Below are 6,000 nucleotides of genomic sequence, written 5' to 3'. Positions count from 1 at the left end.
ATTTGGAAATCAGACTTCTATTTATATTATTTTATACATTTCTGTATTTTATATTAGTATCATATAGTCTGAAAGATAATTTGCTAGCTAAGTTTCAAATTGCAGAGACCATCAAGTTCTTAGTTTAGTTAATAAGATTAAATGATGAGCAATATATATATATATATATATATGAGATTTGGAAATCAAATAGTTTCATGCATTTTGCTATTTTAATTAGAGATAATTTGCTCATTTTCAAATTATAAGAACTAATCAGTTTTCTATTTTTGTAAAATGGAGACCATCCAGTTCTCAGTTTGATGTAATATAGGGACTAAACAGTTTAATAATATTGAACGATAAGAACTAAATAATTGCTTATAACTTTTATCTAAAATTTGGTTCAAACAATCAAATAAATATAACTCATATCTATAAATACAATATATTGAAATTGAATGCAAAAGAAAGTAGTATTAATTCCATTAAATGATAAAAGAAGTACAATATTTGAACAAAAAAGAACCATACATTTAGCTCCTTGTATATCACTCTACAAAAAGAATCAAAACTAATACATTGTCTTTCCAAATTTACAGCCGGGTGTCAAATTCATAAAAAAACCTATTAAAAATCAACAAATGTGAATTTTGTAGAGGAAATATGATCGAATCCACAGGGAATTGATATTAAAAATTTCTAAACAATAAACTAGAAAAATAAACAATAAAGTAAAAATGGGGTTTTGATGATGAGTTAAAAATAAAAATCAAAGCAATTGAAAGAAGCGATAATTAAAGAAGAAATAAATTAATGTAAACCAATTCTAGTTGAAGTTTAGGGTCTATTTCGGTTTTGAAAATTGATCATAGAAACAAAAATATTTTTATTCGTTCTAATAAATTAGTTCTAGTTATAAAAGATACTTCTTATAATCAATCTCTCCTTAAGTGTAAATTATTTAGAAAACTTTCGCTAATTAACCCTAGTCAACAAAGCGCCCAAAAAATATTTTTGAGATTTTAATTTTAACCAACAAACCAAACCACGTAGTGAGTTCAAGTTAGATCATATAATTTTTTAGTGGGTTACACTAATTATTGCTTGTTATTTGAATAACTTAAACAATTATAGATTTCAAGCATTCAAACTAACAATATATCACTTTGAAAATATGAACAATAGGTCCTATTAATCAAATAACGAAGTAATAATAATATTAAGAACTGAAATTGCATAAATATTGGAAGAATAAAAAATGAACAATTATGTTTAGATCTTATAATCTATGTATAAACTGAAATTTCAACCTAACTTCAATTAGAAATAAAGAGTTTAGCCACTTATGACTTTCAAAGAAAATAAAAAAGAGAAGAGAGAATCGGCCGAAAGAGAAAGTGATCGAAGATGATCAAAGATGTTGTGGCTGTCCAAAAAGATAGGCTTAAATAGGTGCTAAACCCTATTGGAATCCTTTTGGGAATATGAATTTTTTATTGCTTCAATTTAGGAATCCTACTTTAATATGTTTTCATTCAGGAGATGATTCCTTAATTTAAGGAGAATGTTATGTCGCGCTTAAGGGGAAAAGCATGTAAGATCCTATGGTTTTGAATGAGGAGATCTGAGCTTTTATTTCAAAATTGAATTGTTTTCTCACTCACTCTCAGGTCTGCTTCTACTACTAACTGTTGATTTGCTCAATAGTTTGGACAAACTATTGCTCCAATTTATCAACTGGAATATGGTCAACTCAGCTTAAGAATCTGGGCAATTCTTGGTTTTGTGAAACACGATCATCTGGTAGGTTTATCCAAATTGTTGGTTAAGTCAATTTCAACATTTTTTAACATCTTTTTTATCAAATTCACTTCTCTTTTACTTTTCTGTGAAATATTATAAAAAAATATAAAATTAGTTAAAAAAATACTCAATACAACACTGAGAATAGTATAAAATATGTGTTGAAATTATATTCAATCAACAGCCTCAATCATAATAAGCCCAAATTTACATCCTCCATGTATATCACTCCAACATTTACATCCTCAATAATACATCAATAAAATATAGTCATATATATCTTCTGCATATCAAGTAAGATTTATATCTCCCGCACATCAACAAAAAGTATCAAACAAAAATGTTATCTCCACCACCCATAGCTGAAGGGTTTATCCAATAATGGATTAAGACTACTACTATAAAATATTGAGACTGCTACTGGCTTTATATCCCCTAACTGGTGGACTGTGACTGCTGAACTGAGGATTGAGACTCATATTGTCTTCTGACACTAGCTCTTAATTTTGACTACATGCAAATAAATGAATTAATATGAAAAAAAATCAAATAAATAATTAGTTATGCACATATTTATATGATGTATAAGAATAATTTCTCATCCCTACTGCAGCATATTGGCATATCCTTTTATTGTGTTTCAATTGCTTACAATTTACACAAATAACGCAGTATGCCTCCTCTTAGATGCAGGATCAGGCTGTCTCTGTAATACCCGGCTCGTTCAGGCATCGGAATTCCTACCGTCAGGTGGAATCTCGGATGTCGGATTCGTTTTGCGGGGCATTGCACGGGACACTGACGGTTTTACAAGGTTTTAGCAAGGTTATGTTTTAAGTGATTTCCGGTTTTGAAAGGCAAGGGAATGAATTTTGAAGAGAAAAGACCAAGGAGGCAGAATGCAGGTTCGGCCGCCGAAGGTAATGTTCGGCCGCCGAAAGTGCTCTAGGTTTGGCTTCCGAAACTTCACGTTAGGCCGCCGAACGTTGCATGGTTTTGCATGCAGTTTCGGCAGCCGAAGGAAGGGCGGTTGGCCACCTATTTAAGCCCCGTTGACTGGCCATGGAGGGTGCTGGAAGCTCTCTTTGTGGTCAAGGTGGGGTTTAGGTTCTCCTTGGAAGTTTTTATGATGTTGTCTCAAAGCTTTCAAGGTTTTTATGAGTTTTCACTTGGTTTTGAAGGTTTTGAGTAAAAAGAGGAAGTTGTGGAGCTTGAAGCTTGAGGAGCTTGGTTTCTCCATGTTTTGAAGCTAGGATCACACCAGCCAAGAGGTAAGTGTTGATCCTTATGTTTTATAGTGTTTTCAGCAAGTTTTATGGAGGGAAAGGGAAGAGTTGCATGGTGAGGTGTACAAGGATGTTTTTGAGGGTTTTTATGCATGAGTATGTTTATGTGTTATGGGTGTTGTTTGTTGGGGTTTTTAGGCAGTTTTGGGACCCCTTTGTGCATATATTTGAGTATATGCGTGCTATGTGTGTTGGGATGCATGTTGAGTGAGGTTTGGGGGAAGTTGTGCATGAGGTGAGCTAGGTTCTGCCTAACTGGAGAACCCAGCTTCGGCCGCCGAAAGAAGGTTCGGCCGCCGAACGTGTTGAGGAGGTGGTTTCGGCTGCCTCAACCTGCCCCCGAAGGATTGGACTTTCGTCTCTGGAGGGGAGGTTCGGCCGCCGAAGGTGCCGCCGAAGGTTGAGACTTTCGTCTCTGGAGTGTGGTTTGGCCCCCGAACCTTACCCCCGAAGGCTTCGGCCGCCGAAAGAGGAGACTCGGCCGCCGAAAGTAGGCGAGTTTCGTCTCTGGAGAGGACATTCGGCCGCCGAACCTGCCGCCGAACGTGTCCTGCCCAGCCTTCTTTTGCATGCTTTGCATGATTGTTCTAGGATCTTTTAGGGGGTTTTTGGGAAGGTGTGTAGGGAGTTGTGTTAGAGTTATGTTAGCATTGTTTGACACCTCATTCGAGTCCATTTGTGTAGGAGTGGACCCGACAGTTCAGGGAGGTCGTCAGGATTAGCAGTTGCAGAGTCAGTACAGTTTCTGCCAGAGGAGCAGAGGTGAGTAGAACTAAACATAATATTTTATAATAAAATAACAGAATGTTTGAGCATAGTTCATGCATCATGGATGCCATGATATGTATTAGGGTGATTGCATTAGAATCACGAAGATGGTGCATTGCATGATCATTGTTTATGCGGATTGGACCAAGGCGACATCAATAGCCCGTCGAGGGAGTTTTGAGGTCATGTCTAATCCAAGATATGGACTAGTTGTGTTGTGATGCATTTCATGACCGAGTGTATTTAATGAACTGTTTTTCAGTGTTTCTACTCACTGGGCTTTATAGCTCATCCCTTTCCCTTAATCCCAGTTTTGTAGGTACAGGGTTAGCTGGGAAGTCAGAAGCATCAAAGTGTTGGCGCCAGTATGCTTGTGTAATAGATTAGTGTGGACATAATGTAAATTAAAGAGATATTTATGACAGATGTATAGATGATCAGTTAAGGTGCTTCTGGATTAGTATGTGCTTTGCCTATAGTATGTTTTATCCCTTGTATATGCATGTATCCTGTTTTCAGTTTCTTGATGAGAAATGAGTCAAACCAGGCTTAATAAATGTTGTGTTTCGAAAACCCAGTGAATTATAACTGTGAGGGAAGACATGGATTTCTTCCTTTGACCTAAGACCAGTGCGGAGGAAAGACCAGGTTTGATTCCTGTGATCCATAGAGAGGCCAATAGAGAAGACCAGGTTTGATTCCTGTGACTCTATGGTAGCCAAGTTAACTTATGATATGCTGACCCTTACAGAGTGGGTTCTATGACACAGCGCATAGTGCATGGAGGTTACTTGGTAACGTGTCACTGGTGTATTACAGATAGCCCTAAGGGCTATTTCAGATTAGTATATTTGAGTGGTTTTTAAGTTAAGTCTGGTAGTCTTTCAGAAAAGTTTTCCAGTTGTTGGATCATGTATGGGATGTTTGGAGTTCAGGTTAGGCTTACTACGGGTCCCGGCGGCCTTAAGCCGATCTGGATCCTAGTGCCGAGCACTTTGGGCCGTTACAGAAAGGTACCGGTTTCCGGGGTGTTACAGTCTCTCTTCTCTTTTTCTTGCTTTTCTTGGCCTACCAATGAGAAACTTCCTAAAAATCACCCTCGCCTTTCTCTCTTCATTCATGAAAATATAAAAGACAACTAGCAAAAAGCATTTATTAATTAACATCTTTTGCCATTGATTTGTATTTTAAATAAATAAATAAATAATTTATTTATCTAGATTCAGAAAAATAATTTATAAATACAAATATTTTCAAAAAATAACTATTTTTTATATTTTTTAATCATAATGAATAAACGTCAATAAAAATTAATATATAAAAATTTTAAAAAAAATTTTGTTTTTAAAAATTATTTTTTAAATAAATTAATCTTTCTAAATATTTAACTTTTAAATAAAAAGTATATAAAAAAATAATAAATTGTACTTTAATTTTTAAATTTCAGCGTAATTAATAGATTAAAAAATTATTTAAAAACTATTTTAGAAAAGTTTGAAAATAGTTTAATATAAACTAGGATATTTGAAAATTGTATTTATAATATGTATATCATTGTGTTTTAATATATAAAAATATAATGATTTAAATATTTAAAATTAATTAAAATTTAATATTAAAAAAATTAAGAATAATAATAAATTTGAAAAAATTTCATATTTTATTTTCAAATAGGATTATTCAGTTTCAGTTCTAGTATTGTTCTAATTAAAAACTAGAATCGGAACTAAATCTTTAAATTTTAAGAATCATACTTGAAATTAAATTTGAGTATAATTTTAAATAATTTTGGTTAATTTCAACTTTATTTTCAGTTTTTATTTTAATTTTTTTTAACTTTAATTCTACTTTTAATTTCAGTTTAAACCTTCATTGTTACATACAAAATTATAATATTCTTACCTTTATTTTAAAATAGCAAATATTACTAACACTAAAATAATAAAAAAAATAACACTAAAATTTAAAAATTATAATAATATTTATATATATTACATACAATTCTTTATAATATTAATATGGCTATTAATTATATAATTTTAACTAAAAGGTACCTGTGTAATTAATGTATAAATATATATTATATTATTAATATGTGATATAATTAAAAATTATAAAATTATTAATTCACTTCTAATTGAAATAATAAATACAAATATAG

The sequence above is a fragment of the Manihot esculenta genome, chromosome 4, assembly GCF_001659605.2.
Source record: "Manihot esculenta cultivar AM560-2 chromosome 4, M.esculenta_v8, whole genome shotgun sequence".
Classification (NCBI taxonomy): Eukaryota; Viridiplantae; Streptophyta; class Magnoliopsida; order Malpighiales; family Euphorbiaceae; genus Manihot; species Manihot esculenta.
The sequence above is the reverse complement of the archived record's forward strand: the minus strand, read 5'-3'. Positions refer to the sequence as shown.